The sequence below is a fragment of the Podarcis muralis genome, chromosome 2 (assembly GCF_964188315.1).
Source record: "Podarcis muralis chromosome 2, rPodMur119.hap1.1, whole genome shotgun sequence".
Taxonomy (NCBI): Eukaryota; Metazoa; Chordata; class Lepidosauria; order Squamata; family Lacertidae; genus Podarcis; species Podarcis muralis.
Window position 1 is genome coordinate 8965866 of NC_135656.1, and position 25839 is coordinate 8991704.

Below are 25839 nucleotides of genomic sequence, written 5' to 3' on the forward strand. Positions count from 1 at the left end.
GTCTCCGGACAGCGCTGGCCCCCGGCCTCTTGAGTGAGATGGGCGCACAACCCCAGAGTCTGTCAAGACTGGCCCGTATGGGCAGGGGTACCTTTACCTTACACAGAAGACTAATTTCCCTCCCAAAATTTATTTCACGAAAGGTGCCCCTGAAAAGACACCTTAGAGCTGCTCTTTCTCCTGAGAAGCCCTACATTAGAAGGGTGGGGGTTTGACTCCACTGACAGACCCTCCAAGTGTCCCTGTTTTCCAGGGACAGTTCCGGATTTACAGAAGCCGTCCCGGTTTCTGAGTTGATTCCAGAATGTCCCACTTTTCCTTAAAAGTAAAGGGACCCCTGACCATTAGGTCCAGTCACAAACGACTCTGGGGTTGCGGTGCTCATCTTGCTTTATTGGCCGAGGGAGCCGGCGTACAGCTTCCGGGTCATGTGGCCAGCATGACGAAGCCGCTTCTGGCAAACCAGAGCAGTCCACAGAAACGCTGTATACCTTCCCGCCGGAGTGGTACCTATTTATCTACTTGCACTTTGATGTGCTTTCGAACTGCTAGGTTGGCAGGAGCAGGGACCGAGCAACGGGAGCTCACCCCGTCGCGGGGATTCGAACCACCGACCTTCTGATCGGCAAGTCCTAGGCTCTGTAGTTTAACCCACAGCACCACCCGCATCCCTCACTTTTCCTTAGGATGTTCCTATTTTCATTGGATAAATGTTGGAGGATATGGACCCCTGAGTCATCCGAAGGCAGCCCTGTAAAAAGAAGTTTTTAATATGTGTTTTTAATATATATATATATGTTGGAAGCTGCCTAGAGTGGCTGGGGTCACCCAGTGAGATGGTTTGGGTATAAATAATAATATTATTATTATTATTATTATTATTATTATTATTATTATGGAATAGGATGTCCCTGTTTTCATCAGATAAAAGTTGGAGGGTCTGCACTGCATCCCCATCTCTCACAAACCAGCTACAGATTTTAAATGCGCTGCAATTCTTTTGTGCGTGCGACACTTAGGACCATTGACTTCCAAAAGGTGCGAACACACAGGGGGGAGCAGAAGTGAGATCATGTCAGTTAGAGCTGAGGCAATCTCTCTCCCCCCCCACCACCCAAAAAAGGCTTCCAAGCCACACTCATTCAGCCCCATATCAGGGTTCACCGCATGCTGAGAATGGTTCCCTAATTGCAGGCTCCAAAGAGAGGCGGCCGGGCCAGGCTTCTGCAAGCCACATGAGAAGCGACACCGGGGTAAGCGGAGGCTCTCCGGGTCTGGCTCGCTGCCCCCACCCCACCCCCATCGCAGACGTCATGTGGCAGTGATTGAGCTGTGGTTGCGAGACCTCATCAAAGTCCCCGTGCACAACAAGCTGCATACGCAGCAGAGGGGGAACTGGGGTGGGCGGGGGTTGAGAGAGAGAGAGATGACTACAACATCCAAGCAGCTCAGTTGAAAGGGTTAAAAGACCTACTGCCATCCGCATTCTTAGGAACTGGGATTATCTGCCGCTGTCGCTTTGTTATAACATCCTTCTGGACCATCTAGAGGGGCTGGGAGCTGGGGGCACTGTTATACGGTGGTTCCGCTCCTTTCTCCTGGGCCGTGTCCAGAAAGTGGTGTTGGGGGATGAGTGTTCAGACCCCTGGGCTCTCACTTGTGGGGTGCCTCAGGGTTCCGTCCTCTCCCCCATGCTTTTTAATATCTATATGAAGCCGCGGGGAGAGATCATCAGGGGGTTTGGGCTGGGTGTTCATCAGTATGCGGATGATACCCAGCTCTACCTCTCCTTTAAATCAGAACCAGTGAAGGTGGTGACGGTCCTGTGTGAGTGTCTGGAGGTGGTTGGAGGATGGATGGCAGCTAACAGATTGAGGTTGAATCCTGACAAGACAGAAGTACTGTTGTGGGGGGACAGGGGGCGGGCGGGTGGGGGGGATTCCCTGGTCCTGAATGGGGTAACTGTGCCCCTGAAGGACCAGGTGCGCAGCCTGGGAGTCATTCTGGACTCACAGCTGTCCATGGAGGCTCAGGATAATTCTGTGTCCAGGGCAGCAGTCTACCAGCTCCACCTGGTACGCAGGCTGAGACCCTACCTGCCCGCAGACTGTCTCACCAGAGTGGTGCATGCTCTGTTTATCTCCCGCTTGGACTACTGCAATGCGCTCTACGTGGGGCTACCTTTGAAGGTGACCTGGAAACTGCAACTAATCCAGAATGCGGCAGCTAGACTGGTGACTGGGAGCGGCCGCCAAGACCATATAACACTGGTCTTGAAAGACCTACACTGGCTTCTAGTACGTTTCCGAGCACAATTCAAAGTATTGGTGCTGACCTTTAAAGCCCTAAACGGCCTCGGTCCTGTATACCTGAAGGAGCATCTCCACCCCCATCATTCAGCCTGGATACTGAGGTCCAGCGCTTAGGGCCTTCTGGCGGTTCCCTCCCTGCGAGAAGTCAGGTTACAGGGAACCAGGCAGAGGGCCTTCTCAGTAGTGGCACCCGCCCTGTGGAACACCCTCCCTTCAGATGTGAAGGAAATAAGCAGCTATCCTATCTTTAAAAGACATTTGAAGGCAGCCCTGTTTAGGGAAGTTTTTAATATTTAATGCTATATTGTTTTTAACACTCGATTGGGAGCCGCCCAGAGTGGCTGGAGAAACTCAGCCACATGGGTGGGATATAAATTATTATTATTATTATTATTATTATTATTATTATTATTATTATTACTGCTGCAACAGGGTCCACACTCCCCACAGGCAGGAGGAAGGAGAGAACCCAGAACAATGGTGTGCAAGCCCTTATATAGACTTTTGAAATTGCCCACCCTGTAGCTCAAGACCACCCCCCTAAAACATCATACATACACCACAGAAAGAGGCTGTCTACAGCAGAAATCCCGTCTGCCAGGATACCTGACAATGGTCACTGATTGCTTTACCTGGGCAGCCTGGCCATTCTTTTGTGATGGTGAATACTTTAGCTCCTGAATCCAGGTCACAGGCTCACCCTATTCATAAACAAATATGCCCTTAAGACAGGATTTGTAAGTGAAAAGACAATGGGAAGGCTTTCCCCATTTTCCTCCCTTACTGCAGAGGAATATTTGACGTCACTGGGAGAGTCAAAATGGCTTCAGGATTGCTCTCCTATACTATTTCAGACACATGGTTTATATACTTATGTATGTATTTGCCTTGTACATTTATGAACATTTCATTTATATTTGACCTTAGAATTCTTGTACAGTGGTGCCTCGCAAGACGAAATTAATCCGTTCCGCGAGCCTCTTCGTCTTGCGGTTTTTTGTCTTGCGAAGCACGGCTATTAGCAGCTTAGCGGCTTTAAGAAAAAGGAAACAAACTCGCAAGAACTCGCAAGACGTTTCGTCTTGCGAAGCAAGCACATAGGGAAATTCGTCTTGTGGAACGACTCAAAAACCGGAAAACCCTTTCGTCTAGCGAGTTTTTCGTCTTGCGAGGCATTCGTCTTGCGGGGCACCACTGTAACAGCTTCTTTGTAAAAGCATGTGGAAAGTATCTGGACAGGGATAGCCTAACTACTGTTGTCTACACTTTGGTAACCTCAAGGTTAGATTGGTGCAACACGTTATATGTAGGGCTGCCTCTGAAGACGGTTCAGAAACTTCAGCTGGTGCAGAATTCAGCAGTCTGGTTGCTCACAGGGGCAAGACAGTCGGAGCGTATTACGCTGATCCTGGCCCAACTGCACTGTCTGCCAGTTAGTTTCTGGGCCCAATTCAAAGTGCTGTTTTTGACCTAGGACCATAGCTGTCAACTTTTCCCTTTTCTTGCGAGGAATCCTATTCAGAATAAGGGAATTTCCCTTAAAAAAGGGAAAAGTTGACAGCTATGCCTAGGACTCAGCTACACAGCTGCAAATAAAATGTGTTGTAGAGTGCAGTATACAAATGTGACACTAGATGGCGAAAGTGAGCTGTGCCAAATTTAATGCATTTTTCAAAACTTTTTTTAAAAAAAGCATTAACACAGAATTTTAAAAAGCATTATCACAGAATCTGGCTGGGTTTCCCTGGCCACTCAAGGCGGCTTCCAACAAAATATTAAAATACAGTAGTCCATCAAACATTAAAAGCTTCCTTAAACAGGGCTGCGCTGCCTTCAGATGTCTTCTAAAAGTCTGGTAGTTGTTCTCTTTGACATCTGGTGGGAGGGCGTTCCACAGGGCTGGTGCCACCACCGAGAAGGCCCTCTGCCTGGTTCCCTGTAACTTGTAGTGTGTAGATTCTACCCTATAAAGACTTAAATGGCTCAAGACCACACAACCTCAAAGACTGCCTCTCCCCATATGAACCAACCCAGACCCTGTGATCCTGCAGCCAATCAGAAGCCGCGCCTTGGTTTTGGAAGTCAAACGGACTTCTGGAACGGATTCCATTTGACTTCTGAGGTACCACTGTAATTCAATTTGTTTAATAACATTAATGGTTGTTAATGTTTGTTTTGTGTAATGAAATTGGTTTATTTTATTATTGGTTGGTTAAAAAAAAACATATTAGGAGATAATTTGCAAGCCCCACTCTCCTGAGATTTCAGCTGCCTAGGGTGAGGTTACCAGATTTTTTTCAATGAATCCGGGGAAACTTTTCAACTTCAATGGATTTTCTATGGGGACTGATTTGTAAATCTGGGGATGGGGGAAACGGGGACGTCTGGTAACCTTAGCCTAGGGGCCTCCACAGGGTTTAATCTGGCACTGATGGACTGGACGTCCTCCGTGGCAAGGAGGTAACAATCACAACTTTAAATGAAACAAATACATTAAACTGCCACAATATCAGCAGCAAAGCCGACAACATGGCAAAGTGCTGAGCTGGCAGAACGGGTGGTACTGCTTCACCCTGTTTTAATTCCCCACCAGGTTAAAAATGCTCTGCAGATAGAAAAGCAAGTAAGCAAAAGGGCTGAGACAGAACTTTCTCTCCCTGCAGTTTTTCTGGGCTTTTTTTTATGTTTGTGAAATATACTCAGAGTCGAGAGTGGATTTCTAGTCTTTATTCAGCTCATAGTGGGAGGAGGAATGAATGTTTCCCCAAAGTATCTGCTTTATATACATTATTTACACAGTGCGCTGCACGTGATTGGCTAATTCCGGAATTCTCCTGTAGGCCAATCAGGTTGTGGATTCACTTCCATCTGTAGCTGGATTGGGTGGCTGCTGCAGACCAATCATACTGCTGCATTGTTCTAGGACCAATCAGACTGCTGTATTCTGAATCCTATTGTTCTAGGACCTATCAGACTGCTGCATTTTGGATCCTATTGTTCTAGGACCAATCAGACTGCTGCATTTTGGATCCTATTCAACTCAGTACATAACAGTTTGCAAGGAAGGTAGAGTAGCCCTGCTTTCCTCCCTTTCAAGGGCTGCCTAAGTAGTCCACGTCCAGTTAAAATATCAACAGCATACAAAGAGAGAACAGGGAGATCTTGAGGTTGCCCATCAATGGCGCCTGAGCGACCGACGGAGGTCGTTTGTTCGCTGCCTTTCTCACTAGAGCAAGACGCACTGTATCTTGGAGCGCGTAGAGTAGCTATAAAGAAATGAGTGCTTCTGTGCGCATGCTAGTCAGTTACCCTGGCAAAATGTGAAGCTTTCCCTAAGCTGCACAAATCAAATCATTTCCTCTTGGCACGGGTGTTTCGCATTCAACGCCACTTTCCCTCTTCCTGCCTCTTGTCTTGCCCTGGCTCTGCTCCTACTGTACAGTGGTACCTCGGGTTAAGTACTTAATTTGTTCCGGAGGTCCGTTCTTAACCTGAAACTGTTCTTAACCTGAAGCACCACTTTAGCTAAGGGGGCCTCCTGCTGCCGCCGTGCCGCCAGAGCACGATTTCTGTTCTCATCCTGAAGCATAGTTCTTAACCCGAGGTAATATTTCTGGGCGTATGTAACCTGAAGCGTATGTAACCCGAGGTACCACTGTATTTGGGTCCTGGGCCTGTTGCTGCAGGGGGGGCGGGGCAGGGCGGGGAGAGCAAGCCTCTCACTGGCTTCTGCACACCTGCCCAGGTGCACACAATGTTTCCTGAATCTACAGCCTTTTGTCCTACCCCATGTGACCAGGCACACCCAGGCTCATTTTAGCAAACTATTGCATGGGGAGCCAGGACTACCCGCATAAAGGGACACTGCATTGTTGTAAATAAAATTATGCCCTTTTCCCTTATGGGGTATCCAAGAGCCCATATAGAGTCCTTACATAGGTTCCCTATTGGTAGGAGAAAATAACAGAGACCAACCAGAGAATATTGAGAAGCAAAGCAGCTAGTAAGCTTGATCTTTATTGATCTGTTGCAACAGGGTGCTCCCCTCACACGCAGGAGAGGAGGAGGACCCAGAAAGATGGTGTGCAAGACCTTATAAAGACTTTTGAAATTGCCACCCTGTAGATCAAGACCACCCCCAGAAACATTATGCATACATCACAGAAGGGGTGTAACCTAAGACCACCCCTCAGATCCATCCCACCTACATCACAGAAATTTAAATGTTGTTCACAGAAATTTAAATGTTGTTTTTCTCCTGTCACAGTTTATCTCCTGTCTGGCAAGTTACTTGATTGGATTTCCTGGGGTGCCTGGCCATTCTTTTGTAGTGGTAAAATACTTCTTTCCTGGGCCAGGTCACAGGCTCACACCTTATTCAAACAGACATATCCTTGAGACAGGATTTGTGAGGAAAGAGACAATGGGGAGGCTTTTCCAGTTTAACCTTGCAGAGAAAGGATTTGGTCAGTTTAGGAATCAAAATGGTTCCAGGTTGGTCTTCCTGTGTTGATCTATGTATGTGCAGTTATGAACATTACCATATATCTAAGACCATAAAATTCCTATCACAGCATCCTCATTGGGGGGGCGGACGGACCCTTATTTGTTCCAAAAAAAATTAAACGTCCACTCCCACGCACAAAAGCACTGTTTCTCGCATTGGTGCTTGCTTGCCTGCTTCCTTTGCACCCAGCTGAGCTAGTGTAATATCTTCCTCTAGAGGGCAGAAGTGCACATAAAGCGTAGATTGGGAATTTTTTTTTGCATATACATGTACAGGACCAGCTAGTTTTGAATCTGCACCACATGGCTTTGAACCTACACCATCTAGATGAGGAGCAGGGAAGCATTAGCCTTCTGGATTGTTATGTACTGAGTTGAATAGGATTCAGAATGCAGCAGTCTGATTGGCCCTAGAACAATATGCAGGAGTCTGATTGGTCCACAGGAGCCACCCAATCCAGCTCCAGGTGGAAGTGAATCCGCAACCTGATTGGCCTACAGGAGAATCCCGGAATTAGCCAATCACGTGGAGCCCATTGTGTAAATTATGTATATAAAGCAGACATTCTGGGGGAACTTCCATTCCTCCTCACCACTATGAGCTGAATAAAGAGCATGAAATCCACTCTCGACTCCCAAGTATATTTCATGGATGTTACTGAACTACAACTCCCATCAGATGGGAGTTGTAGTTCAGCAATATCCAGAGGGCCAAAGCTTATTCACTCCTCATCTAGACGGTGTAGGTACATTAAATGGTTGGGTTCTCTTATACTCTTGCTGTTGTGATTCATCCTGTGTCTACCGTTCTATCTCCCTATCAAGACTAAGCACCAAAAAGCTTTCTCAAATGAGAGGCGTATGCACAATACCAATACATGGGCACCAATTATTTTGCATATGTTATTGGAGAGCCGTGAACTCCAGAGAGCCCACCATTCCCTTAAGACAATCAGACAACAAAAGACTCCTATTGCTGCAGGAAGGCTGACTGATGTTCTGCAATTTCTGCTTTGATCAGCTACTAGTTCTCTTGTTTAGTCGTTTAGTCGTGTCCGACTCTTCATGACCCCCTGGACCAGAGCACACCAGGCACTCCTGTCTTCCACTGCCTCCCGCAGTTTGGTCAAACTCATGCTGGTAGCTTCAAGAACACTGTCCACCCATCTCGTCCTCCGTCATCCCCTTCTCCTTGTGCCCTCAATCTTTCCCAACGTCAGGGTCTTTTCCAGGGAGTCTTCTCTTCTCATGAGGTGGCCAAAGTACTGGAGCCTCAGCTTCAGGATCTGTCCTCCCAGTTCTTAGATTTATTTATTTCTTTATGCATACATACACATGATTGTGATTAGAACACGATAGCTTATAGCTTTATTATTTGCTCATTAAATAAGCAAATGCAAATATATCTATATAAAAGGCTTGAAAAGTATGCCACAGTCATCATGCCCTAATTCTGGGGTCAGAAATAATAGCCATCTATAATCACATGCCTTCCCTGAGTTTAGGTGCACATTATAATATGCACCTAAACTCAGGGAAGGCATGTGTTTTTCCACCTCAGGCGACAAAATACCTTCAGCCGGCCGTAGGGACTCTTTATCAGACATTATATATGCCTCTTCATACCACCAATTCCCCACAGCCCAAGACATTTTGCCGCCTGAGGCGCAGGGCAAGATAACCCTAGTCCATATGCAAAAGCCAAGCAGCTGTGTCGTACTTCAACGCCGTCGAAGGGGCAGCGTCTTCCGCTACACCCGAGAGATGCTGGCTAGATTATGGTTGTCTGTGTGACGTGCTCAGGTGTCTCCCCATTTCTGCTCCCCCTGCAGCATCTGCTGCCTGAGGCGACTGCCTCACTCTACCTAACGGTAGGGCCGGCCCTGACTGTGGCAATCCCCTGAGCCTCTCTAGCCCCTCTGCAGTGCCGCCGCATTTATTTACGAATGCCATGCGATCAAAGGCTTGACACCCTTCTCATCCGAAGCTGCCTTCGCCAGCTGAGGCACGCTCGCGCTGTAACACATCGGATCGAGAGCCAGCCTGAAGGGTTCGGCTAAGAGGAGTGCCGATGTCAGGAAGAGAGCGAAGCCTGCAATTATAAGCCACATGCTGACAGGCAGAGACTCCCGCACGTGCGTGTCCCTCTCCGGCGTGTTAATCCCAACGCTTTGCAACTTTCCTTTCGCAAGATAGCATTCCCTTGGCAGCTTTCCACCCTTTCTTCTGACAATGGGCTGCTTCTGTGAGCCTGCCAGTGAGAGCCAGGCCCCTTCCCAGGAGGAACTGGGCTTCGGGGGGGGGGTGCGGAGGCGTGCAAAACCCAGTATCCCAAGAATCTCAGCTTTCACATTCAAGGAAGCACATTTCCCAGCTTTTCAAGCCGCCAAGATGGGCCTGTCAGTGATGGTGTGGGGTGAGGAGGAAGAGGAAGAGGAGGGAGCGTGCATGGCGAGATCTCAGCAGCAAAGTGCTCAGCTAACTTTGCAGGAAGAAGGCCATTTCAGCATACAGTCATACCTCAGGTTAAGTACTTAATTCGTTCCGGAGGTCCGTTCTTAACCTGAAACTGTTCTTAACCTGAAGCACCACTTTAGCTAATGGGGCCTTCTGCTGCTGCCGCGCCGCCGGAGCGCGATTTCTGTTCTCACCCTGAAGCAAAGTTCTTACCCTGAAGCAATATTTCTGGGTTGGTGGAGTCTGTAACCTGAAGCGTATGTAACCCAAGGTACCACTGTACAGTCAAACCTCGGTTGTCCAATGTAATACAGTCACACCTCAGGTTACAGACGCTTCAGGTTGCGTTTTTTGTGGGTTACGGACCCGCCGAAACCCGGAAGTACTGGAACAGGTTACTTCCGGGTTTTGGCGGTCGCGCATGTGCAGAAGCACTAAATCGCACTTTGCGCATGTGCAGAAGCGCAGAAGCGCAGAAGCCCCGAATCGCAACCCGCGCATGCGCAGACACGCCACTGCGGGTTGTGAACGCTGCGGGTTGCGAACGTGCATGCCGCACGGATCACGTTCGCAACCTGAGCGTCCACTGTATGTTCTGGAAGACCGTTCGACTTCCAAAACATTCGACAACCGAGGCGTGGCTTCCGATTGGTTGCAAGAGCTTCTTGCCCTCAAGCGGAAGCCGCGTCGGACATTCAGGTTCTGAAAAACGTTTGAAAACCGGAGCATTTACTTCCAGGCTTTCGGTGTTCGGGTGCCGAAGCGTACGATAATGGAGGCACTCGGGAACCGAGGTTTGACTGCACCCTCCAATATTCCTCCAATGGAAATAGGAACGTCCTATGCCATAATAATAATTAGTGCTGTTTTTGTAGCACTAGAAGGGACCTGGAGGGTCATCTAGTCCAATGCAACAATATGCAGCTGTCCCATACAGGTATCGAACCTGCAACCTTGCCATTATCAGCACCACACACTAACCAGCAGAGCTATCTCCCCTCCGTCCTTTTAAAGATGCACATATCTAAATTCCATTGCTTGTGCAGCAACAGTGACTATTCCTCCCGCGGGCCTCCAACCTGGGAGAGGTGTCCCCTCTCTAGACGGTTCTTTGGTCTCCAGATGTGCGAGAGGCCTTGTCCTCTCTCTGTGCTCACGAGAGAGAAAGTTAAAGTGACTGGGTTCAGGGCTGCCTCTCTCCGCACCCCCCTGCGAAACTCTTGCCAACAGCAGCACAGGGGAGGGGTTCTGACTCTTGATATATCCAGGAACTGCATTTCTGTGGTTCTAACCAAAATTGCTGGAACCAAGTGGCGGAGCCCAATGGCGCTGCCTTGCCCACGGCCCAGCCTTTGGTGGTTACAGCCCTGGTACCAGGCATTCTCCCTCCCTCCCTCCCTCCCACCCCCCAGGCTCCTTTTCAAATAACGGGAAAGGGTCCCCCAGTTTGCAACAGCGAATCCTCCTCTGTTTGCCTCTCCTTGCAGCACCAGAGAAGGAGCTCAGGGGCACACAAGTGCAAACAGCCTCTCCAGCTGTGCAGGTATATTCTGTGAGTTAAGGGTGGCTACTAAGCTGTCGAATGACAACTCCCATCGAATGACAACTCCCCCCAGCTATTGGCCATGCTGGCCAGGCCTGATGGGAGTTGGAGGGTCATAGGTTAACAGCCTAAAATTGAGTGATTGTGAGTGATGCACCTCTGTGGGGGATTGGCTGGTATGCGCATGCTCCTTCTTTCTTTATGCGCTTAGCTAGACCAAGAAAGCTAAGAGTTCCTTCCTTTGGGCACTGCAGATGCAAAGCTATCAAGAGCTTAAGAACTGCCTTGCATACATGTTCTACCGCATGTGGTGGACGTGCAAGATAACAAAAGCATTCTGGGAAATGATATACAATGAGTTGAAAACAATGTTTAAAATAACGTTTGTGGAAAAACCAGATGCCTTTTTAGGTGCAGAGATACCAAAGGAGCAGAAGCAATTGCAGTGGTACCTCTGGTTGTGAACAGGATCCGTTCCGGAGGTGCATTTGCAACATGAAAAGCCCACAACCTGAAGCGCCGTATCTGCGCAGGTGCGCGGCGTGATTTGGCGCTTGTGCGCATGCACAAAGCAAGATTTAGCGCTTCTGCACATGCGCAAGCAGCAAAACCCGGAAGTAACCCTTTCCGGTACTTCTGGGATGCCGCGGGACGCAACCTGAAAAAACGTATCATGAAGCAAACGTAACATGAGGTATGACTGTATTTATGTATGCGCCAACAGCAGCGTGGATACTACTGGCCCAGAGACGGAAAGAAGATCGTCCCGACCAGAGACGAATGGCTGATGAAGGTGATGGACTACGCTGAAATGGAGAAAATGACCGGGAAAATCCGAAACCAGGAAGAGAGGAACTTTAAGAAGGAATGGGGAAAATTTACAATGTACTTAAGAGAACACTGTAAACAGCTAAAAACTTTGGCAGGATTTGAGTAACGCTTGTAATGAACTGAAAACTAAGGAAAAATTGATTATTTAAGAAAAACAGAGAAAATATGTGAAGCAGTTGAAAAAGATTGGAAATGGTAACTGTGGAAGGGCGGAGGGAATCCTAAATGATGATGATGATGTTTAATGTTTGAATTTAAATGTGCAATGTGAAACTCAATTTAAAAAAGGTTGTTTTGTGTGTGTGTGTGTGTGTGTGTGTGTGTGTGTGTTTTAAAATATTTTATTAAGGATTTTCTTGTTTTACAGAGGTAGGTGTAATGCCTCGTATTTCCCCCCCCCCCCCCCATGTAACATTTTTACAAATCCGCTTCATTTGTTGAGGCATTAGGGGGAGAAGGAAAAAAAAAGAAAGAAAGAAAAAGAAAGGGGGTGGAGGGAGGGAAGATGGATGGGGGTGGGGTCGGGTGGCGGTGTTTCTATTATGCTTAATATATGTAGAGTTTGGTGTCAGCGTTGCCTGTGTTGTTCACTTGTGTTCCTTTGGTGGTGAGAGAGGTTGGGGTTGGCCTAGGGTGTGATTGTTTGCTTGTGATTGGCTGTGGTGATCTTTGTTTTCGTGTGTGAGTGGGGTGGGTGGGTGTTTTGGATCAGGTTAGCCATATTGATTTGTATGCTGTTGGTGGATTATTGTCATTGTCCTGTTGGGCTGTGTATGTGATAAAGGGGAGCCATACCGGGGTGAAGGCGTCTTCTTCTGTTTGTCCCCGTGTCAGTTTCAGTTTATTGGTTAATTTTTCTAGTAGGGCTGTTTCCCATACTATTTGGTTTGTGTGTGTGATTTTAAAAAAAGAACTGTCTTGCATAGACTAAGTCACTCCCCTGGTCTCTGTTGCCCAGTATTGTCTTCTGACACTGGCTGGCAGCAGCAGTCCCAGTCCTACCTAGAGATAGACTCATAGAATGATAAAGCTGGAAAGGACCCCAAGGGTCATCTAGTCCAAACGCCTGCAATGCAGGAACAAACACCAGGGACCTTTTCTTCTCTTCAAGTGCATGCACTGGTCGCAGGCCTGCAAGCCACAGTCAGGGCGCTTCCAAACATCCTCTTTATTGAGCATTCATCCATCTGACCATTGGTCCACCTAGCTCAGTAGGTCTACTCTGACTGACAGCAGCCCTCTGGGATTTCAGGTAGGGCAAGTATCGGTACCCAGCCACCAGGGATGGAACCTGGGGCCTTCTGCTCTGCCTCTGAGCTACCATCCCATTCTGATTTGTTTGCAAGGAAGTCAACTGATGTCCCATCGAAGCAAGCGCAACACCACAATTTCCGGCGCATTCTTCTGCCTCTTTCCTTTATCGCAAAAAGTCCGGTCTTTGGGGGAAGTGGGTTTGTTGCGCAAGATCACAATAATAATAATAATAATAATTATTATTATTATTATTATTAATACCCCGCCCATCTGGCTGAATTTCCCCAGCCACTCTGGGTGGCTCCCAATCAATGTGTTAAAAACAGTACAGCGTTACATATTAAAAACTTCCCTGAACAGGGCTGCCTTAAGGTGTCTTCTGAATGTCAGGTAATTGTTTATCTCTTTGACATCTGGTGGGAGGGCGTTCCACAGGGTGGGCGCCACTACCGAGAAGGCCCTCTGCCTGGTTCCCTGTAACCTCACTTCTTGCAATGAGGGAACCGCCAGAAGGCCCTCGGCACTGGATCTCAGTGTCCGGGCTGAACGATGGGGGTGGAGACGCTCCTTCAGGTATACTGGACCGAGGCTGTTTAGGGCTTTAAAGGTCAGCACCAACACTTCGAATCGTGCTCGGAAACGTACTGGGAGCCCCAGGCCCGGTCAACTCTACTTGCGCAGCCTGCATTTGCCAGTACGTTACTTAATCCCACCCGAAAGTAGGAACAGTCTGGAAGCACTCTCAGTTGAAGTGTTCCTGCATGGGGGAGCGGGGTGTATATTAGATATCCACGTGACAATCAGTATGAAAGGACTTTCTGTGTGAAAAGTAAAGAACAGTAAGCGGGATGTTAAGCCCTTGCACATGAAAACACTTCTCTAAGCTGAATCTGGACTCGATGGACTGTTGTAAACATTTTAACAAATCCTTATGGAGGGCTACATGACCTAAGCTAGTTAAAGCCATGGTCTTCCCAGTAGTGATGTATGGAAGTGAGAGCTGGACCATAAAGAAGGCTGATCGCCGAAGAATTGATGCTTTTGAATTATGGTGCTGGAGAAGACTCTTGAGAGTCCCATGGACGGCAAGAAGATCAAATACATCCATTCTTAAGGAAATCAGACCTGAGTGCTCACTGGAAGGACAGATCGTGAAGCTGAGGCTCCAGTACTTTGGCCACCTCATGAGAAGAGAAGATTCCCTGGAGAAGACACTGATGCTGGGAAAGATGGAGGGCACAAGGAGAAGGGGGCGACAGAGGACGAGATGGTTGGATAGTGTTTTCGAGGTTACCAGCATGAGTTTGACCAAACTGCGGGAGGTAGTGGAGGACAGAGGTGCCTGGCGTGCTCTGGTCCATGGGGTCACGAAGAGTCGGACACGACTAAACGACTAAACAACAACAACAACAACAACAACAACCAACACTTCGAATCGTGCTCGGAAACGTACTGGGAGCCCCAGGCCCGGTCAACTCTACTTGCGCAGCCTGCATTTGCCAGTACGTTACTTAATCCCACCCGAAAGTAGGAACAGTCTGGAAGCACTCTCAGTTGAAGCGTTCCTGCATGGGGGAGCGGGGTGTATATTAGATATCCACGTGACAATCAGTATGAAAGGACTTTCTGTGTGAAAAGTAAAGAACAGTAAGCGGGATGTTAAGCCCTTGCACATGAAAACACTTCTCTAAGCTGAATCTGGACTCGATGGACTGTTGTAAACATTTTAACAAATCCTTATGGAGGGCTACATGACCTAAGCCACATGATCAGCAAAATCTCATGATGTATTTATTGACTGCTTGGCCTCCGACACCTGCAGTCAAAAGCAGACTTCTGTTTTGGTTCAACTACACTTTGCTGCTTTCGTTTGCAATTGCTTTATTATGGTAAAGGGACCCCTGACCATTAGGTCCAGTCATGGCCGACTCTGAGGTTGCGGCGCTCATCTTGCTTTATTGGCCGAGGGAGCCGGCGTACAGCTTCCAGGTCATGTGGCCAGCATGACTAAGCCGCTTCTGGCGAACCAGAGCAGCGCACGGAAACGCCGTTTACCTTCCCGCTGGAGCGGTACCTATTTATCTACTTGCACTTTGACATGCTTTCGAACTGCTAGGTTGGCAGGAGCAGGGACCGAGCAACGGGAGCTCACCCCGTCACAGGGATTCGAACCGCTGACCTTCTGATCGGCAAGTCCTAGGCTCTGTGGTTTAACCCACAGCGCCACCTGCATCCCTTTGCTTTATTATATTTGTATATAAACTACAGTGGTACCTCGAGTTAAGAATTTAATTCGTTCCGGAGGTCCGTTCTTAACCTGAAACTGTTCTTAACCTGAGGTACCACTTTAGCTAATGGGGCCTCCCGCTGCTGCCGTCACGCGATTTCTGGTCTCATCCTGAAGCAAAGTTCTTAACCCAAGGTACTATTTCTGGGTTAGCAGAGTCTGTAACCTGAAGCGTCTGTAACCCAAGGTACCACTGTATATTTATTCCTTTATTTGTTGGGCCGGACTGAGAAGGATGGGCAAGAAATAATAATAATAAATAGCAATAGCAATAAGGAGTCTAGCAACAATTACATCCAGGGAGTTTGCTGATGACGTAACTCAGCCGGAAATCTTCTTTCCTGTGCAGTCTGCAGCATAGCTACTCCTGAATCCATGCTGGAAGTAGCAATAGCAAAACATGTTGTTGTTCTTGTTGTTGTTGTTGTTGTTGTTGTTGTTGTTGTTGTTGTTGTTACAATGAAACAGTCAGTTTCAATCAGCTACTCTTCAACACATTGCAGTTACCTTTTATAACTAAAACCTGATGGTGGGCAAATTCCTCTTGACTTACCTGCAATTGGCTCACCATTTACCATCTATCTTGGTTATAAATCAGAAAAAGCAATTCCACTCTCTGAGAGTACTTGCCTGGCTTGTAACATTGGAACTCTCATACCCATGGTGAACTATCATATCCTGCCACCTAGGATAATGGGTGCTTCATAAGACCACCGATTATAGAGAGCTCCCTAGACCACAAACAGACCATCTTACAGCGTGGTCATTTCAAGAGGGGTTTGTCCCTCACAGCCGTGCAGTCAGCCCTTCAGCCAGCCTGCCCAACATGGATCCCATACCTTCTTCGTTCTTCTTCCCAGCAACCTTTCCTCAAAACTGTCTTTTCCTGTCACGTCACACCTTGGCAACCTTCCAAACTGAGTCTCTGTTCATACTTCAGGACAAGGGGGAAGGACAGTTCTCTTGCATTGCCAATGGCCCTCAGTGGCTCTTAATGGCCCTAGCTTGCCCAGGTCATTTTGCATAGGCTAGCCCAGGAATTCCTCTGCAGATTCTTTCCTTCCTTCATATCCCCAAAACTCAAAATCCTAGCATTTACAGTCATACCTCGGGTTGAAGTATCTTCGGGATGAGTATTTTTGGGTTGCGCTCCGCGGTGACCCGGAAGTAATGGAGCGCATTACTTCCGGGTTTCGCCGCTCATGCATGCACAGACGGTCAAAATGACGTCACACGCATGTACGGAAGCGGAGAATCATGACCCGCGCAAACGCGGGTTGCATTCGCTTCTGGATGCGAACGAGGCTCCGGAATGGATCCCGTTCGTATCCAGAGTGAAATATACTCAGAGTCGAGAGTGGATTTCATGCTCTTTATTCAGCTCATAGTGGTGAGGAGGAATGGAAGTCCCCTCAAAGTATCTGCTTTATATACATTATTTACACAATGGGCTGCACGTGATTGGCTAATTCTGGAATTCTCCTGTAGGCCAATCAGGTTGTGGATTCACTTCCATCTGGAGCTGGATTGGGTGGCTCCTGCAGACCAATCATACTGCTGCATTGTTCTAGGACCAATCAGACTGCTGCAGTTTGGATCCTATTGTTCTAGGACCAATCAGACTGCTGCAGTTTGGATCCTATTCAACTCAGTACATAACACAGAGATACCACTGTATTAATTTCTGTGATTTAGGACAGGGGTCAGCATACTTTTTCAGCCATGGGCCGGTCCACTGTCCCTCAGACCATGTGGTGGGCCAGACTATATTTTGGGGGGAAAGTATGAACAAATTCCTATGCCCCACAAATAACCCAGAGATGCATTTTAAATAAAAGGACACATTCTACTCATGTAAAAACACACTGATTCCCGGACCGTCCGTGGGCCGGATTGAGAAGGCGATTGGGCCGCATCTGGCCCCCAGGCCTTAGGTTTCCTACCCCTGGTTTAGGGGGTCATCTCCACCTCAATCTATAACAATATGCAAAATGGCCAGCCAGCAGAATAAATTGCTGACCGGAGATCTTCTGGGAGGTAGCCGATAAGATCCAAACGTGGTAAAGGAACAGATTGGCTTTGTAGTGTTGCTTTACCACCCAAAGAGGGAGGGCAGGGAGGACTGCCGCCTGGCGCTGCCCACCCCACGCTTGGTCTGGGTCCTGCAACCATACTCTGCTCCCTTCCCCTGAGTTCCCTTGCACTGACGCCAAGGGGAATAGCTTTTTTTCCAGAGCCACAATCCCTGGGCAAATGGGGAAGACCAGCAGCCCAGGCCACAAGCCATGGGGAGTGCATGAGCCGGGGAGAACCGCCAAGCAGGCCACGCTCTGCACCCCTTTTGCCTTTGTAACAATTTCCGATTGGGCTGCCTGAATCAATCCAAAGAGAGAAGCCACTTCCTGGAACATTTTCTACATCCGAAACCACAGGAGAGGGCCCCCGTCGCCAGCGGGGAGGGGAGGGTGATCAAAGCCAGATGGTGGGCTGGGCAGGGAGACGACAGGGAGGGGGACAAGCTTGTACGACAACACACACACACACACACACACACACACACACACAGGCAGGCAGGCACTAATATTCAACACGCATAGGAAATAGCTAATGCAAAGCCAGCCAGCGGGAGAAATCTCTGCAGAGAGCGCTCTAATCAGAGGTGCATGCCTTGCGATATATATACAGAATGCATGCATGCTGCAACCAGTGGGTTGGGTAAGAGGCATCTCTGGCAAGGGCTGTCAGTCTTTGTCTTGTAGCCCCGCCCCTCCTCCTCTAGCCACACCCACTGATCACAACTCAGTCCCATCTGCGGGCGCACCACTTCTGTAAAGAAAGAAAGAAAACCAGATCCTCCTTTCACATAGAGGAAAAGTACTTCCGAGCATGTGCAGAGTGGCTTTCCCGTGACCACTGAGCTACTACAGGCAGTCCCATACCCTTGAGAGGCCGTGTGAAGACCGGTATTTTTGCAGGAGGGATACATGCACATACCGGAAATGTAGGTTTGTGCAGTTGAAGTGGGTTAAAGGGATCTGCCACCTCAGTACAACAAATCCACTTAAAAATTAAAAATGGACTTTTTTGAAAGTATTGGGAAAACACACCGAAAAGTGTGGGATGGATGGATGAACAGTGGGAAGATTGGAAGGAATGCTTCATATATCCTTCAAGTAAGCAAATCAGGATGAAAGCTCTATAAACATAATAACATAGGGAATTCCCTTACACAGAGTCGGGCCACTGGGTCCATCTAGGTCTGTACTGTTTTCAATGACTAATAGCAGCTCTTTAGGATTTCAGGCAGAAATCTTTCTTAGCCCTACCTGGAGATGCCAGGAATTGAAACAGGAGCCTGGTGCTCTATCCCTGAGCTATAAAGGTAAAGGGACCCCTGACCATTAGGTCCAGTCGTGACCGACTCTGGGGTTGCGGCACTCATCTCGCTTTATTGGCCAAGGGAGCCGGCGTTCAGCTTCCGGGTCATGTGGCCAGCATGACTAAGCCGCTTCTGGCGAACCAGAGCAGCGCACGGAAACGCCGTTTACCTTCCCGCCAGAGCGGTACCTATTTATCTACTTGCACTTTGACGTGCTTTCGAACTGCTAGGTTGGCAGGAGCAGGGACCAAGCAATGGGAGCTCACCCTGTCGTGGGGATTTGAACCGCCGACCTTCTGATCAGCAAGTCCTAGGCTCTGTGATTTAACCCACAGCGCCACCCACGTCCCACCGTGTCCCTATAGCCTTCCCTAAATAGGTCACCTGGAAAAGCCTAGTGTTATGGGACAGGGCTCCCCTCCCCCCAGGGCAGATGGCAGCAGAGCCCATCACAGTCTTGCTCTATAAAGCCATTATAGGTGCTGCTTCCTCTAAAACTCATATCCCCTATGATTCTTGGATTTTAAATTATAGAATATATCAGTTATGTGACACCCACCCACCCCGAGCCAAGGCGATAAGTAAGTATACAACCTTTAGAAGACATCCGAAGGCAGCCCTGTCTAGGGAAGCTTTTTTAGTGTTTAATGTTTCATTATCTTTTTATATGTCTTGGAAGCCACACAGAGTGGCTGGGGTATAAAGAGTAAAATTATTATGATAACTATTGAATAGGACATCCCTGTTTTCACTGGAGAAATGTTGGAGGGTACGCAATGGATCTAGATTGTGTGTGGACTACACACACAAAACAAGAAGTGTCCATTGATTCTAGAATAAAATGTCTGGTGTCTACGCAGCCTTACTGTCGGCGGGCAACTTCATGGCTCCTGCTCTCACTTTCTATCATTCCTCATCTTTAAAACAGACTTGGACTGGATAGCCCTCAAACAGAGGGTGTGTTCAAACAGAGGAGTGCGCCATCAACACAGAGGACTGTCCTACACAAAGTGGGGCACCTAGCCACCCTGTTCATAAAAATCAGCAAATAAAACTAGCTACCCCATTTGCTCTGTATCCCACAGTTTCTCGTTTCTTTAAAAAGTGCAAAGCTTTAGCAAGGTCCTGACATGAGAAATTCCCTGCTCAGCATCCTGATTTCCACCACGACAAGCTTCACATATTCCACTGCTGAGGACAACTCAGAGATGGCTAAGGGCCACTTCATTTCTCCCCTAAATCTGCCCCGCGGCCTAATCTTTCTGGCCTCGGCTTGGAATTCCTTCCAGTTGCTGAGCAGTGACATAACCCCCAAGCCTGTGGGATTAATCCTATTAGATCATCTTTACATCCTAGAGAAACCTCAGTCTGTTTTCTCTGGTCACCATCTGAAGCCAAGAGAAGCTTGAGATGTTAACTTCTTGCTGTCAGGAACTGAGCTTCCTGAGGAACAGACAGGATTTAGCCCATGCTGAAGTGCAAGGCGAGGCATAAATATTAGCCCAGAAATCTTCCTTGCTCCCATATTCTCTGACCCACATAAGAGGATTCCAGGTCAACTTTCTGATTGCTTGAAACAATGTGTGGCTTTTACCAATGGCGTCTTCCTTGCCTCAAAGTTGCTGAATGGCTATAGATGTCAGCAGGCAATAAAGTTTCTTTCCAGGCTGTGAAAAGCTCTGTCTTGTGGATTTTTATTCCCCCCCCCCCTCCCAAGATCAAGCTGCTGTTAAAAACAGAAGCACAGGCCAGGCCTGTTTTTGTACAGTCAGTTGGCAACCCTAAAAGCAATCCAGTGTTTGCTGTATGGCACATGCATTGCCCTGAAGTTGGCCTTCATGAGGCCTCGTCAATCAGTTGTTGAACTGAGAGGTGCACAGAATATCCACTGTTGACTGTCCATCTCCCTACTCTGCCACTGCTGCCTCCCTCATGGCAAAATTTAGACTGGAAGCTCCTAGGAGCAAGGGAACGTGCATTTTTTTACTTTATGTTGCTCTGTAAAGCAAAGGTATGTTGATGGTGGTATAGAACTTAGTACTATAGAGGAAAGAGTCTCCTCCTTTAAATTCCTAGGAGTTTATCTCAGTGAAGACCTTACTTGGAAAATAAATACAACCCAGGTGGTTAAGAAAGCCCAACAGAGACTCCATCTCCTCAGAGTCTTGCGGAAGAACAATGTCAATCAACATCTGATGATCTCCTTCTACTGGTCAACAATAGAAAGTGTCCTTTCATACTGCATCACGGTGTGGTACGCTGGTTTGACATCAACTGATAGGAAGTGCCTACAGAGGGTGGTGAATACAGCACAAGATATTATGGGCTGTCCCGTGAATCCACTGGATGAAATAGCGGAAGAACGTTGCCTCAGGAGAGTGAGGAAAATTCTCAGGGATGATTCACACCCTGGCCGGCACTTTCTTGATCTCCTGCCCTCGGGCAGAAGATATAGAAGCACGATTAGTCGCACTAACAGGGTAAAGAATAGCTTCTATCCGTGGGCTGTTAGGCTGCTGAACGAAAAGATAACAACAGGGCAACTGACTTTCGGGTTTGGTGGGTGTGCATCAGTAAACGAGGGGAATTAAGACTAAGAGAGCTGAGGGGGGGGTGCTAGTGTAATCTCACTGTATACAAGTTGTACAGGTGACAATAAAGTATTTCAATTACTACTAGTAGGGTGGTTGTTATCTAAAGCTAGTTTCCACAACGTGCCACCACCTTCTGGCAAACCAGAATCTGGGGTGCTGCTATGTAAAAAGAAGCAGACTCGACTCTGATGGCATACCATACATTTAAAGCACACGCCTCAAATCCTGGGAACTGTCCTTAAGCTGTCTACACATGATATACCTTTAAAGAAGCCCAGTCTTTCCTGCAAAGAATTCTGGGCACTGTAGATCCCCCCTGACAGAGTTCCAATTCCCAGCAGCCCTTAACAAACTACAGCACCCAGAATTCTTTGCAGGAAAGAATGTTTTGAGTGGGCTTTAAAGATACAGTGTGCATACAGCCTAAATGTGCTTTAAATATGGGGTGTGTGTACAGCCACTCATATTGACTGGTATCAGTTTGTTGTGTGTGTGGGGGGGGGTAAATAGATCACTGCACTGCAGTAAGGGCAAAATGTGCTTTCCACCCCTGACATTGTTGAGCTGTCTGCAAATGGGTTTGGGGTGTCTTCCTAGGCACTGCAACAACCCTCCAGGAATTATTGTAATACCCGGGACTTTCTCCCCTGCAAGCTCCACTTATCAAAATGATGAGCAGTTTAATTATAACATTCTAACACCTGCTTCTTGGGAGAAAAGCGATGACAAACCTAGACAGCATCTTTAAAAGCAGAGACATCACCTTGCCAACAAAGGTCCGGATAGTTAAAGCCATGGTTTTCCCAGTAGTGATGTATGGAAGTGAGAGCTGGACCATAAAGAAGGCTGATTGCCGAAGAATGGATGCTTTTGAATTATGGTGCTGGAGGAGACTCTTGAGAGTCCCATGGACTGCAAGAAGATCAAACCTCTCCATTCTGAAGGAAATCAGCCCTGAGTGCTCACTGAAAGGATAGATCCTGAAGCTGAGGCTCCAATACTTTGGCCACCTCATGAGAAGAGAAGACTCCCTGGAAAAGACCCTGATGTTGGGAAAGATGGAGGGCACAAGGAGAAGGTGACGACATAGGACGAGGTGGTTGGACAGTGTTCTCGAAGCTACCAGCATGAGTTTGAGCAAACTGTGGGAGGCAGTGGAAGACAGAAGTGCCTGGCGTGCTCTGGTCCAGGGGTCACGAAGAGTCGGACGCGACTAAACGACTAAACAAACTAAACAACAACAACGTCTGCAAAGTATTCGTTCTTGTCTTGTATGCTCTCAAGTGAAAACAAGAGGATTTGTACACTAGGTGGCAGCAAAGGCTTACTTTTCAACCCATTCTCCAATTGCCAATATTGGCAGGATAAAGTTTGGGATAATTCTATCCTTTCTAGCCATTTATATATAGAACCTTTAATCCCGCAGATACTTGGCGGTCTTTATCGCTTTTACCTTCTCTCTGAGGTGGATCACCATTATTCCCATTTCGCAGATGGGGAACCGAGGAGCTATGATTTACCCAAGAGCGCTTAACAGGCCCAGGGCAGAGGTGGGGTTTGAACCCAAATCTCTATTTACCAGACCAAATAGTTAAGCTGTGCAGCCTGATCCCATCCTTGCTAACTCAGCAGTAAGTCCCATTTTGCCCCATGGGCCCTATTCTCAGGTGCATCTAGGCTTGCGGCCGCCATGCGCCTCTTCCCAATGCCACTTCATATGTAGTCCCCAAAATAATGAGGGGATAATAATAATAATAATAATAATAATAATAATAATAATAATAATAATTTTTATTTATACCCCACCCTCCCCAGCCAAGGCCGGATTCAGGGCAGCTAACAAGCAATAATAAAAACAAGTTGAATGACTACAACTTAAAAAAAATTAAAATACAACATTAAAATATTAAAATATTAAAATGTAGCCTCATCGCAGGAGGAGAAAGGAAAAGAGAAAAGAAAAAGGGGGAGGGAATCAAATTGGCTCCAAGCCAAAGGCCAGGCGGAACAACTCTGTCTTACAGGCCCTGCGGAAAGAAATCAGATCCTGGTCTCATGAGGTAGAGCGTTCCACAAGGCCGGGGCCAGTGCTGAAAAGGCCCTGGCTCTGGTTGAGGCTAATCTAACTTCCTTAGGGCCCGGGACCACTAGGGTGTTGCTATTTATGGACCTTGAGGCTCTCCGTGGGGCATACCGGGAGAGGTGGTCCCATAGGTACGAGGGTCCTAGGCCGTGAAGGGCTTTAAAGGTCAAAAGCAGCACCTTAAATCTGACCCTGTACTGCACCGGGAGCACTGGGTGAATATGCTCCCATGGCAGAGACCCCGTGAGGAGCCTCACTGCAGCATTCTGCACCCACTGGAGTTTCTGGGACAGCTTCAAGGGCAGCCCCGCGTAGAGCGAATTACAGTAGTCAAGCCTGGAGGTGACCATCGCATGGATCACTGTGGCCAGGTCGGGGCGGGAAAGGGATGCTTAGGGATGCTTAGTTCAGGTCACAGGGGAATTATGTCTTATTGGTCCGGGTCGGAAAGGCTGTTCGGTTGGGTAACCAATATACATGACCATCACAGGAAATGTCTCTTAAAATGTAGACAGTGTTGAACTGCTGTAAAGCAGTGGGGATGATTTCAGGGGGGGGGGGTGAAGGGGGCTCATAGGCACCAGTTCCAGGGGGTTGAGGCTCTTTAGGCCCCCTCAATATTTTCTTGAGGGGCCCCCACTATTCAGGCCAAACGTGAAGCCGGGCGTTCAGCGACGTCAGGATGTCAAACGGAAGGTGTTATCTCTGCGCTGTGCTGCTGTGTTCTTTGTTCTCCTACGACTACCCAAAGGCTGACCTTCAGTCGATCCATTTTTGCTACGCGTCAGCCAATCCGGGGCGAGTGTCTGCGTGCTGACCTCAGAGCCCAACCAGCAGAAAGACTTTGCACGAAATCAGGGAAGTGTCAGAGCACCAGGCTGAGAGAACTGCGAGCAGCTGGAATTATGTGTGACTTCTCGGAAGATCAGACCGCTGAGCTCAAGGCGGCTTTCCAGCTCTGTGACAGAACTGAAGATGGCAAGATCCTGTACAGCCAGTTTGGTGATGTCATGAGAGCTGAAGTCATGAAGGTTCTGGGGAACCCTAAGAGTGATGAAATGAATGTGAAGACCCTGAGCTTCGAGCAATTCCTGCTGTTATGTACTGAGTTGAATAGGATCCAAACTGCAGCAGTCTGATTGGTCCTAGAACAATAGGTTTCAAAATGCAGCAGTCTGATTGGTCCTAGAACAATAGGATCCAGAATGCAGCAGTCTGATTGGTCCTAGAGCAATAGGATCCAGAATGCAGCAGGAACCACCCAATCCAACTCCAGGTGGAAGTGAATCCGCAACCTGATTGGCCTACAGGAGAATCCCGGAATTAGCCAATCACGTGGGGCCCATTGTGTAAATAATGTATATAAAGCAGACAGTTCGGGGAAACTTCCATTCCTCACTACTATGAGCTGGATAAAGAGCATGAAATCCACACTCGACTCCCGAGTATATTTCACCTGCCCATGATGCAAACCATTGCCAAGAACAAGGATCAAGGCTGCTTTGAGGACTATGTGGAGGGGCTGAGGGTCTTTGACCAGGAGGGCAACAGGACGGTCATGGGAGCAGAGATACGCCATGTGCTTGTCACCCTAGAAGATGACCGAGGAAGAAGTAGAGATGCTTGCGGCCGGCCAAGAAGACAGCAATGGCTGCATTCACTATGAAGAGTTGGTGCGGATGGTTCTGAGCAGCTGAAGATCACCTCTAGCTTCTCCCCATAACCTCTTCCAGTTTATCCTTAAAATGTTTGTGCCTTTTTACCTGTGTCTGAAACCACTTTTGGTTCCCTCTTTCTTCCATCTCTTGGTTTAGTCCTTGAGGCTAAAAGGAAAGGAAGAAAAAACATTTGTCTAAAGTGGGTTATCCTGAAGGACAGGAAAGCAAACTGCTGGCTTGTCTTGCATCACTTTATTTCCAGGAGTGTTCAGCTTATTTCCTCTTGGTTTCTTTAATAAACTGTTCCCAAAAATGTCTTACTAAAAACAAAAACAAATGCTGGCCTTCTGTCTCAGGCGCTCTCTGTTTCTTTCCCCCATCCCTTTATTTTTCTTGACTCGAGTTCCACAATGGATTAAAAAAAAAAGGAATTTCAGATACGTTCAATTGTTCAGAGCCAGTTTTAGACCTGACCAGTAGATGTCACCGAAACCATGGGATATGGCTAGAAAATAATATTTCCCCACCAGACCTTGCTTTTGTTTTTGTTTCAAATGCACTGCTGTTTCCTCTGCCCAACGCAGTGTGAGTCAAATGTTATTTGCTTCTACCACTGAACAGCACCGCATTTAGGACGCATGTTGGCGTCTGGTTGCCAAATTTTACTGATCTGAAGGCAAGGCTGCCGTCAATGTGACGCATAACAAAATACAGTGGTACCTCGGGTTACAAACGCTTCGAGTTACAAACGCTTCAGGTTACAGACTCCGCTAACCTGGAAGTAGTACCTTGGGTTAAGAACTTTACCTCAGGATGAGAACAGAAATCATGCTCTGGCGGTGCTGCAGCAGCGGGAGGCCCCATTAGCTAAAGTGGTACCTCAGGTTAAGAACAGTTTCGGTTAAGAACGGACCTCCAGAACGAATTAAGTTCTT

At 47.8% G+C, this 25839-nt stretch overlaps 1 pseudogene; it reads left to right on the plus strand.

Annotated features, from left to right (window-relative positions):
- The first annotated feature begins 24136 nt into the window (after positions 1 to 24136).
- On the plus strand, positions 24137 to 25037 carry LOC114592706 (myosin light polypeptide 6-like; annotated as a pseudogene).
- The last annotated feature ends 802 nt before the right edge of the window (positions 25038 to 25839 follow it).